Source organism: Amblyomma americanum, chromosome 10, assembly GCF_052857255.1.
Source record: "Amblyomma americanum isolate KBUSLIRL-KWMA chromosome 10, ASM5285725v1, whole genome shotgun sequence".
In the NCBI taxonomy this organism is placed as follows: domain Eukaryota; kingdom Metazoa; phylum Arthropoda; class Arachnida; order Ixodida; family Ixodidae; genus Amblyomma; species Amblyomma americanum.
This window is the reverse complement of record NC_135506.1, coordinates 2,768,257-2,780,416: the sequence shown is the minus strand read 5'-3', so window position 1 is coordinate 2,780,416 and position 12,160 is coordinate 2,768,257. Positions and strand designations below refer to the sequence as shown.

At 48.0% G+C, this 12,160-nt stretch overlaps 1 protein-coding gene across 4 annotated transcripts in view; it reads left to right on the top strand.

Moving 5' to 3' along the window:
* Positions 1-12,160, top strand: part of eya (eya transcriptional coactivator and phosphatase 2) — a 100,208-nt gene that overhangs the window by 69,327 nt on the left and 18,721 nt on the right. The gene's annotated exons all lie outside the window — the stretch shown is intronic.

The following is a 12,160-nucleotide window of genomic DNA, read 5'->3' as shown; positions in this document are numbered from 1 at the left end:
AGTATCGTCTGCTTTTGCTGCGAGAAGACGGGTTATACATGGGTTATACTTGGGTTTACATGGGTTATATGTTAATAACTGGGGACAAGTCACCGTTCTATAGGCCTTTTTTGTTCTCATGTCGTTTGTTTGCTCATGCTCACGTACTGCGGGCAGTTACAAATTCTCTTGTGCTTTCCACGCCCAAAATCTTCACTTTGACGGCCGCACGTACTGTCAGTAAACAGCGAAGCCGCAGTACATCCACATGTAGGCACGAAAAATTATGAAAATTGAATTTGCAGACGTGATCTTACATTAGCGATAAATAAAATGACTAAAGAAGCGACATTTCACACTTGTGCTAATTTTAAAATTAATAAAACTAAAGGATTTGTGTTTCTCCGCGTCCTCGAAAAACAAGAACATGTACAAAAACAAAGCCAAAAACGCTGACATCACGTAAACACTGCTAGAGATACTTCAAATCACAGAACGAAATCTTCACCCACAAAACAACGCCAAACGCTGCTAAATTCAGGAGAAAAACTGCGTACAACGATGTTCAGGGATTTGAATTCTGCGGTATTCATATTTGCATTCTGGTACTTGTAATTTCTTTGAAATATTCGTTTCTAATTTTAGGTATTCTGTCGTGCTAGAAGGCTTCTGCCTTATTAAATTGCTTATTTATTTCACAAAATCTAATTTTCATCAGGATTTTATATTTATTTATTTGCCCTGAATGTCCAGCACTGGGCATTACATATGTGGGGGTGGGGGGGGGGGGGGCGAAGAAAGCAGCAACACAATAACAAATGGTAAAGATACAATAGGAAGAGTTGAATTAAAAGCTAAACGCGGTAATAATAAAAAACTGCAAAGAGGTCAGTACAGAAAGAAAGCGTTGGTACAGCAGAACATAAGCAAAGGAAAAAAAGGCACCGGCAAAAATGCAACGGCATTCATCAATCGCAGAGGACTCAAGCGCTATGACGCGTTTTCTGTGTTCAAAAGTGTTGGCAAAGCTGTTTGAAACGATGATGATTCATTACGGTTGATGATACTGGATGGCAATGCGTTCCATTGCTTGATTTATTGCCAATACAAGCGGCGACTTCTGAAATTTTAGTGAGCGAGCGAAAATCGGGCAGGCTTTTGCGCATGACCCAGGAGAGCTGGGATTTGCAGGCGGCTGGAAGTTGGCGTGTGGCAACTCTGTGTACTTGCAGGCACACCGCATGCCCAAGGTAGGCACGCGCAGCAAAGATGCGATTTCGGGAGAATGGCTGCGCGCTGTGGTATTATAACATTAGAAACAATGACAACCGGGCAGGCTTTCTACGCGTGGCATGAGGCTGAGAAATCAGGGTGTGCTTCAGTGTTGATATGCTTCCATGTATTGAATATCGTGACATTATAAATGTGCAGGCTTTATTTGTACTGCCTCGGCAGCTTATGTAAGATTTGCATGCGTGGGGTGCCATATTGTCACGAATTGGTGAATGCAATCCGGAGGGCAGAAAGACAGCTAAAATGGCGTCTAAACAAAATTCTTTATTTGGGCTGACTTGCGCCCACAATGGACTGAATCACTCGGCGGCGACGTGGCAACAAGCGTGCTCGGCGGTCGTCGAAATGAACGCCCGCCGCTCTCAGCCATGCTCAATTTAAAGCTCATAGCGAACTTTCGAGATAAAGCGTGTAAAGTTAATATAACATTCTGGAACAAGGTAGAATCAGCTCCGCCTGGGTGCGATCAATCGAGATAAATCTGGTCCCGTCTTGCATCCACAAACAAAGCGATAAAGTGGTGTGGTGGAAGCTCTGAAGAAAGAACAAACACTGCAAAGATTCGTTTGGTTTGGTTTGCTTTACTGGGGTTTAACGTCCCAAAGCGACTCAGGCTATGAGGGACGCCGTAGTGAAGGGCTCCGGAAATTTCGACCACCTGGGGTTCTTTAACGTGCACTGACATCGTACAGTACACGGGCCTCTAGAATTTCGCCTCCATCGATATTCCATCGCCGCGGCCGCGATCGAACCCACGTCTTTCGGGCCAGCAGCCGAGCGCCATAACCACTCAGCCACCGCGGCGGCTGCAAAGATTCGTGGCAATATAATGGAGGCGTATTCAAGAGATGACCTGATCACGTTATCAGCGTGGTGCAAGCGCTCTGCTTTCCCTTATAAAAATAGTCGATAGACTGCTTATAGACTATTTCCTTCTTATAGATATTTCTTGTCTATATAGTGTCTATGGACTGTCTATAGACAAACGTCTACTAAAAGTGTGTGACCATAAATCTGATGATGATGGATTTTTATGGGGCAAGGACATCTGTGGCCGAATAACGCCATGGCACAAGGTTTTTTTCTTTCTCTCAAGGTGGGGTCAAAGACCCATTTCCCGAGTATTTCACCCTAAATAAACCGAGCACCTGACCAGGGTAAAGCTGGCACCCATTGTATCACCGGTGGGTACCCGGCGGTAATGGGGATGATCGAGCCCCGTACCTTCCACATGCGATGCGGATGCTCAACCACTTGGCCACCGCTGGGGTATGGCCATAGATCTATAGATTGTCTATGGACTCTCTATAGCATTTATATTGCCTAAACACCGTTCCCTCGGATTTGTCTATAAACAGTCTATAGACTTTATAGACAGAAGTTTGGACAGTTTATACACTGCCTAAAAATTTTGTAAGGGTTGTTTCTGCATTAGCGAGGACTAAACGGCGTTCGGAAAGACCAATTTGTTTAAATTCTTTCTTACTTATGAATTATATACGAGTATTCCGTTTTAGGTTATGACTGAGAAATGCTCCCAGTTATTTGGTACATGAGACAGATTCAACTGCGTTGTTATTTATGGTGTGATTATTTTGCGACGTTTTTGCTACAGGGGAGAATCTTACGTGTTCAGTTTTTCTCACGGTAATTTTCATTAACCATGTTGAACACAACCCTGTTAGTTCTGCAAAGTCGGACTGAAGTGCTGCCATTCCCAGTTGTATCAGTCGGGGGTGGCCAGCGAACAAAAGCCGTTTATTGTAGAACGTACAGTGCTTTTATAGCCGAAGGGGGTGTGGCAAACAGGGCGCGTATTTAATCTAGACGAGCACGATGAACGGCCGCACCAGGCATGGCACGTGCGTCATTCCCGATACACTAGTGCGATTTCTGTATCATATTTTCATCACTATGTGGTCAGTGCCTTATTCTCGGCCGATCCTCCATATCGAATATAGGCTATTTTCTTCCTTACGTTAACAGCTCTAAAAGTTTTTGCTTTCTTTTTTTGCTTAGAGGCAATGTGGAACAACTTGACATTTGAGAAACGGCGCTGGGACTCACTTGCGGTGAAAATAAAGAAAGCGGTGAGGCCCATATGAGAAGACTCAGCCGCGTTCAGCCTCCAGACGAGACAGTGCAGGGAGCTCGTCCACGCAAGTGCGAGAGAGAGAGCGCCATATTCTTTTCTCGTGCGGTCACAATTATTCACGTCCATCGCCGCTCGCATACAAAAGGCCAGGCGTTGTTATACGCCATGCCCTAGTTGCATTTGAGCTTTCTCCTTCTAATTTGCGGCCGCGCTCTCGAAGGTCCTCCCCGAATGTGGGCTACGCCTGTCACTTCCCATCGGGGCCGCATGCGGGCGTCTATCTTCTGCCGCGTCCACGCTCAGTGCGCGCCAGAACACGCGTCGCTCCTTTGTCGCATCCCAGCATCGCCTTCAGTGGAGAGCGGTGGCCCTTGGCGAAGACGTGAGAGTGGTCACTAAGTGCGCTCGGTGAGGCGACGAGGGGAAATCAAACCTCACAGTTTAAGGGGACAACTCCGTCCACTTCATGGAATTAGTAAAAAATCGATTCTATGTCTCTCTATAGCCGTGCTGATGTTTGTCTGGCAGCTTAGGACACATTTATTGCAGTGAAAGTTGGATATAAAATATTTGCGCTACTTGATTCATGCTGATATCATCGTCAATACTAAAAACTATGGGGAGCCTTCAGTCGCCTTAACAGTGGAATGCAATAGCATTAGAACCCGCCGCGGTGGCTCAGTGGTTCTAGCACGCAAATAGTGCAGACAGAGCGATAGAAATGAAGACCACGGACGTGACGCTAAAGAACAGAGTGAGGGAAGCTGAGATTCGGAAGCAAAACGAGGTAGATATATCTTCAGTTCAAAGCAAAGCAAATACACGCAGCTGGCCATCGGTGGTCGACAAAGGGGTCAGGGCGGTCATGAAGAAGATATATGGGGAATTCACGTGACGTCACAGGCGCCATTTCGTTGTCAACCGAGTAGGTATACGGCAGAACTGGCCGGAGCAGACGGCTAGCTGTTAATCCCTTCAGGACACGTCGGTGGCTTTTTGCAGTGCTCCACAGACAACAAAACGGCGGCCGCTCTGACGTCAGTGAATTAGGAGCTTTCGAAGTTTGCTGAAATAACGTGGCTGCAGCTGTTGCAAAAGAGAAGTAACTGGGGGGTAAATGGGAGATGCCTTTGCGACACAGTGTACTTCGTGATGATGATGATGACGACGACAGCATTGGAAAAGGCACAAAACTGCAGGCTCAGTATTGGTGCTCTAACTTCTACTTTTAGCTCAGATTCCCGACAAACGACAAAACCCCCGGCGAACATGCATAAAGCAGCACTCTTTCTTGAAGAAGACTGCGATCGCTGTCGTCTTGGTGAAAACAGCGCTTATACAGGAAGGAGGACCAGGAGAGACACAGCGTCGTGTTGTGCGCCCCTTGTGCTCTAAGCTCTGTAAGCGCTGTTCGCACCAAAACGATGCTGCGCCGACCAGCCCCACTGGTCATCCCGTTAAAAAGGTTTTTGTCGTTTGTCCAGTTCTGCAGCGGAGCATCGAAGAACGCGTGAACCCTTCCATGTCACGAACAGACGTTCACACAGCTGTCCATGCGGAGCACTCGACCGGCGCACTGAGGAGTACACTGGTGCGACTAACGAGTGGCTTGAAGAACAGCTTACTGAGCATGCGCAGTATAACACGGATCGTAGTTTCAGTTATCCCACTGAGCCGTGGGGTGTACACTGTCACTCAGATTTTGTTCAAACGCTTAGGATATAACTCGGGTTCCAAAACACGATTGAAGTACCTTATTCTTCGTTTATGAGTATTCCGCTTCATTCTTAGAAACGTCCAATTAGGAGAAAACCATCAAATTCTCGAAGGACTGAGTCCCATCTTCGCTCACATGTGTGCGTATGCGTATTGGTTGAACTCTTACGAGCGCTAATAATGAAGTGCTTAAAAGTGCCTTTAACGCCTGCAGGAATGAAAGTGAACCCGCTTCCTTTTTTATTTATTTTTTACCTACACGCACGTGCTCGCGCTGGCTTTCATGTTTTGAGAGCTCCTGAAGAGGAAGGGAACGATACGACTTCGACCGCACTCACTAGATAGCAGCACAAGTGCTAGACGTATCCGAGGACGAGCTTTCCACAGCGCAAGGCCTTCCTCCACGCCTGCCGCGCGTGCGGTTCTGTTGTCCAATATTACTGGAAAAATTTTCCACTGCCGGGTCTCGGGGACGATACCGAGCCCCCAGGTTCTCCTAAAAGCAGAGTAGAGCGCGCCGTTCGAGGGCTGTAGACAAGTACAGCTTCCCAAGTTTTTATTCGGTAATATCTTGGCAGCGTTCCACGAAGGACCACAGTGACGAAAATACAGGCGAGTTGTGCCGGAACAGCAGAACAGCTGTACAGACGACTCTGCACCTTGCCAGCGCTCTGTGCGCATGCGGGTACTCTCATCCGTTTCTCCACTATACTATACAGTAAACTAGAATAGGGCACTGTAACTATACGGTCCTTCACGGGACACTGGATGGCCGTCTGGTCGACACTGCTGAGATAGTACTAAAAAATTAATGTGGATTAGCCCAGCTAATCTAGGATATACCAAGCGGAAGCGAGATTGAGGTCTCCAGTGGCCCACGGAGCCGGTTGTGCGCCTTTCCTTTCTTGAAAATGAACGGTCTTTGCAAAGTTGTGAACGCCAATGAATTCTATGAACGCCATCGGCTCAATTGTTTTGTTTGGCTTTTGAGGAAAAGAAATGGCACAGCAACCGTCGCACTTATCTCGGTGGACACCCGAAGTGCGCCGTAAAAGAAGGGATAAAGGAGGGAGAGAAAGAGGAAAGAGAAAACTGAAAATCGAAAGTTGGATTTTGGAGAAAGGCGCGGCGCTGCACAGCGGCAGAACACCTGTGGCTCGGTGCTACTAGCGGCGCATGCGCACTAGTGACTAGGGAGCGAGAGAGAGAGAGAGAGAAACTGCGTCGTGCGTGACGTCACTCGTGCTCTTACATACGCCGGCTCGCGCGAAGCGCGGTGTTGACTAGGGTAGTGAAGCTTTTCGCTTCAAAAATTAACAACCGGTCTCGTAGTTGACAATATATATTGCACCAAAGGCGTACCGCGGTTCACGGCGTCTCTTAAATCGCGGCAGCTGCAGTCGAGTCTCAGAGGAGAGCCATCAGCCGCATTTCTTAGTTGAACAACGCGCTCGGCATCCTTCGCCACATTTAGAGTCACTGTCCCTTTTGGTGTGTGGCGCCAGAACACAGCACACCGATCTCTAGGGCGTTCACCTCGGCCGAGCAGCGCCATCTTTTTCGGCACATGTGCCTCTCTCTTCTTTCACGGCGTGGTTGAGGCGTCCAGCAAAAAGTAAGATGTTTATATACTGCGCCTTCCTTTTTATTAAACCCAATATTCTAGGGCAAAGTACGAACGACTCAAAGATAACAAAAACACAACGAAAATTAATCCGCACAGCTGATTAAGCAGTCTAGCGTGCGGCGTCTTTATAAAATTATTTGCTTTCACCCTTGTACTATGCTGCATGCGAACTCAGGAACGCTGCTTATGTTATTGTCACACTTATTAAAAGCTAACTAGTACACGAAATTCCTTTTTGCATAAGCTTCGACGTGCATGCGAGATGAATAGATTAGGGGCGCACCTGTTGCTTTAGCAGTCGCTTGGATAAACGCGGTTGATGTGACGCGCCTCTGTTCTCAGTCCGACTCTGCGGTAAGCTGCGCGGCCCACGCATGCGCAGTAACCAGCGTCGCACATTCTAGAGACGCTGTTGTTGACGCATTTGCTGCTCCGGCGGCAGCCCAGCGTCTGGGTACCACGGGGTGACTGAAAGTTTCGCTAAGGTTCGCCTCCTTGTTCTCCCTCTGTTCTACGCGCGCCGCCAACAGCGCGGGCTAAACGCATATTTCATGCTTAAAAAAGGAGAGTTGTACGCGGACGCCTGTGCCACACAGCTGACCGCTGAGGACGCGTACTCGAAGCCGCGCATCCTGAGACGGTGCCAATGGGGCGACGTCGGCATCGCGCCCTGCAGCGGTCGTCCTTGGACCAGTTCTGGCCGGCCCGAAGCTGCGGCGGATGGCCGTCTCGCGCAAAAACTGGTTCCGCCGCAGTGCTGCACTGCTCTCGAAGCGCCGTGTGAGCACGCGTACTGCTCCAGGTGCGAGGGGTCGCGCACATTGTCCTTGGAGGCAGGCAGCCCTTATTACGCGAAATAATTGCGGACATTGTATTACAAACAGCGAGGAGACTTCTGTGTGGCCTGGCTCGCAGTGATATCGCAAGGGTGATTCTCAAGCTATAAACATTACTGCTAGTTTTCCGGACAGTGTTTGCGAGAGCCGTAATGCTTTGGAGAGCAATCACGTTCGTTCTATTGTTTCGCCCATTGATTGTTACGTCAGGCCTTAATTAGAGCGTACAAAGACAAGGGCTGAGACAGGGAACGCGAGCGCTGATTTCTAGCGATGTCCTTCTCCCTGGCCTTGTTTTCGGTGCTGCTTTGCGTTTAAACTTGAGGAGAAAATTAAACTCCGCCTAAGGGTATGACACGGTAGCGTTAATGGATGTCTTCAGCGGCCTAGGGTCCTCTTGTCGTATCGCTTCGCTGTTCTTTCAATCTTTCACCATCGCCTGCCACTTAGCCTACGTTTGATAATACAATGCAATAGCATAAAAGATTCCTCCCGCTCAAGTACTCTCTCTCTCTTTCGCCTAGGTTAATAATAACAATAATAATAATAATAATAATAATAATAATAATAATAATAATAATAATAATAATAATAATAATAATAATAATAATAATAATAATAATACCAGAGTACAGGATGCGGACGCGCCAAAGCCATGAAAGGGCTTGCAGGGCGTCGTCCAGCAGCAGCAACCACCTCTCTTTTAAATTGCAGCATTTGTGCAAAAAGCAAAAAAAGAAGCATGAAAAAGTATCACAATTGCCCCTATATGCAGAATTGGTCATACTCTACGTCACGTTCATAGGTCGTGCGGAGTCCTTATACCACTCCCTGGCAGCGCGGTTAAGCGATGCGCCACTGGCCCGACAGGTGGCTGTTTCAAAGAACTGGTGGGGTCTGTGAGACCCAGGTTGCTCTTCCCGAGCAACATCTCGCGACCAATCGTTAGTTTTACTGGCGGCACCTGCTACAAAGTCACGTGACCCAAGTGGCAGGTATAGTTATACACCTCTCGGATATAGGTGTACGCCTCTAATAAAGAGAGACGCCGAGCCTGGAAAGTGGTGTTCTCCGTGCTAAAGGTATGCGATTTTATCGAAGATGGAAAAGTTGAGTATAGTCGCATAGGAAGGAAACAAATCGTTCACTCAAGCAACCAATCAGAATAATTAAAGAAATGAAAGAAGGAGGCAGAGGTCCGCACTGGTCCGGTACTGTCGGCACCAGCAGTGTGCATGCACAGTACACGCCGCAGAGCACTGAGTCCAATGTTCCACGCCATGGAACATTGCCCGCAGCTTCCACGCTGCCGTCAGCGAAGCGCAAGTTTGCACTATCCTTCCCCTACTGTGCATGTTACAGTCCGCGAAGAGTAGGCAGCAGCGTGCCGATACTATAAGAATAAGGGCAGCAGCGATTCAAGGGCAAGAAGGAATAGACACTCCAGCAGACCAGTGCCGCTGCAATCTTCTCTACGGATGGTGCGTACGTATAAATAGTACTGAACCTGACGCACCGCGGCGCTTTTGCGTACAAGTGCAAACAGAATAACGAAAAGTAGCGGAGGAGCGTGCTAATTAGTTAAGCTGCACGCGAACTAGCGTGTAGTTGGGCGACCTATATGACGAATCGTCCTCGCCGTGTGTCTGTTCGAGGGGGTCGTTTTGGTGGCGTTACAGAGTTTTATCGCACACAATTAATGCCGTTATACTACAACGCTGGCCAAAAGAGGCGCAAATAATTAGAACCCGGGAAACACGGCAAATGTTTTTTTCTGGGCCGCAATTTCTTTCGGCCCTTTGGGCATGCATGCGCCTTGCTGTAGTGTCGCATGTTTTGCGGACATCCTAGGGTCGCAGCAATAGCAGTTCTCGTGCGCACCGTAGCCCAGCTACCGCTGTGCTGTCCTGATTTTCGTGGGAAGTAATCGCGAGGATTCCTGGACAGGCGCGTTTCGCTTCGGGCACCCACGAATTGCAAACGCGAGAACCTGATGAAGCAAGAGTGCGATACAGAACGCCTTTGGGGCGACGGCACCCAGCCTGCCGCTTCCGTGGGCCGGAGGTGCTGCTCCTATTTAATGGCGTCTTACTGTGTTCAGCGATTCTGTCGGCACTTGATACATGGCGACTGTAGACGCAAGCACTTCACTAGTATAGGTGGAATATAAAAAAATAAAAACAAAATTATGGTGCGGTATACGGTCATGTACAGAGTTCAATGTTGTGCCTTTGCTTCTGCCAAACTGCACAGCAGAATTATTAAGAAAGTTGGCAAGTCAGACAAGCCGCGGGAGCGGCCTTTTATTTATTGATTTTATTACCTTACAGGCTCCAGCATTGAACAGAAAAACACTGGCGCCAAATCAGACAACACACAGCAAGAAAGACTGGACAGGACCTAAGGCTGTGAAGCGCCCTATATCTCTATAATGTGCCCGGAAGCGCCTCTGAAAATGCGCCTGTCCGGTCTTTCTCGCTGTGTGTCGTCTGATTTGGCGCCAGTGTTTTTCTGTTGATATGCAGCAGCTGTCAGCCCAATATGTTTTGCTCGAGCATTGAGTAAGGGGGCTACAAAACAAAAAAAAAATGTACTAAGGATGAAATGTTTGAGGCAACAGCAAAGAACTATGCGGAAAACAAAATCTAACGTTACGCACCATGATGTACGCGGCAGCATGTTCTTTACTGAAAGGAATAAATGTGATGCAATGCAATACAGTAGAATAAATTCCAAATAATCTGCATACAGGCCATGACAGACGCCGTGGTGGAGGGCCTCGGATGATTTTGATCACCTGGGGTTCTTCAATTTCCACAAAACCTCTGCACACGGCCGTTTTTGCATTACGGCCCCATCAAGCTGCACAGCCAAATTCGAGGGCCGATTTAATCCTGTTGTCCTGCAGGACTGTTGCAGGAAGTTCAGTGTCAGGATCGTGCGCTCCCGAATGAAAAATCTCTCGCCTGTCGGGCTCAGCTTAGCGATTTAAAAAAAAGCAGGGACGGCGGCGGGCTGAGCAGCTGGGCGGGGCATGGCCACGGTCGAACGCCGGAGTTGAAACCGCCCGAAAAGAGGGAGGCACTCTCCTGATCGCGGGTTCGGCCCTCTGCTGGGCGGGAACACCGAGCGAGTCGATAATCACCGCCCAGCAGCCGAGAGCGCCGCGAAAGCCGACTGCTGTGGAGCTGCGGAGGAGCCGTAGACCAGAAAAAGGCCGTACGTGGTTTGCCAGTACGGTGGCGCCATCTATCGACTACTGGTGCAGTTTAGGCTTCGAACTAGAGAGGACATTCATCGCGTGGAATCATCGTAATAGGAGGTATCGATTCAGTGGTTAGGTATGTTAACAAGGACGTGTAAAATGTCGATGACCAACATTTGTGAATAAAATGCTTCATGTCCCAGAACTGACCCAGGCTATTTACTGCCAGTAATTATTAATTACCAAAGAAACGCCTAATTCCGAAATATTTTCTTGCGAACTCCGATTTTTCCCCGCTTACCAGCCTCAAACATAGCCCTGATTGTTACTCTCCGATAAAAAAAAAATCGAACAAATTATTACAATCTCCAAAGTTAACCCCACAAAAAAACAACAGAATTTTGGAATATTTTCGCGGAAACTCCGATTTCTCCCCTATTATCAAGTTGAAAAATAGCGCCCGAGTTTCACCCCCCCCCCCCCCCCCCCCCACCCATATTTGAAAGAATATAAAATCCGAAAGTGAACAGCAGTACGTATACTTAAAGTTACCCTTCTTTCTTAGGGCCGTTAAAGATATTTAGCATAGCGGAAGCATACTACCGTAGGCATGTACCGGTTTGCCCTACGCCAACTGCGCATGCGCAGTGGACCCACCTGACGCCGCCCCTGCCATTGCGCGTGCACTGCTACCGTCCGGCAAAGCGCTATGCGTCTATGCTAGTAAGTCTCCGCTAAGCTAAATGTATTTGCTGTCGAGTGGACCGACCTTCGGAACGATAACGGAACGCAAAATATGCTGTTCAACTGCCATCTCCTGAAATGCATCGGCCATCCGGCACTTTGGCCTGAGTTGCTGTATACATATGTCTTCTTTTCTAAGTTTTTTTATTCATTGCCAGCATCGCCTACATGGCATTACAGGCAGGGGGGCAAACGCTAAAACACTTGAGTGCACAATGAACATGATACACCAAAAAACATGCATTCAGACATTGCCAAATTAAGCACTCAACGCTTGGTAATATTATTCGTTTCACGAGATTGCGACAATTTAAGGCGATGAAGCACTCCACTGAGGATTTGCTCGAACAAAAAAAAAAAAAAAACGAAAGACTAAAAGCATCATTTCTAAATGAATACTCCTTGATCTTGAAGACGTTGTGCTTCCTCTGCGATACACGTGTTGGCGGTTTGATCTACTCATTTCGGTCTATGCCCGTTTGCCGGTGGAAAATACTAAGAAAAAATTTGAGGCGAAGATGCAATCGACGATCGTCTAAATTAGGCCACCCGTGCGATCGTTTAGTATTGGCTTGGTTTAGTTTGGTTTATGGGGTTTAACGTCCCAAAGCGACTCCGGCTGTGAGAGACGCCGTAGTGAAGAGCACCAGAATTTTAGACCACCT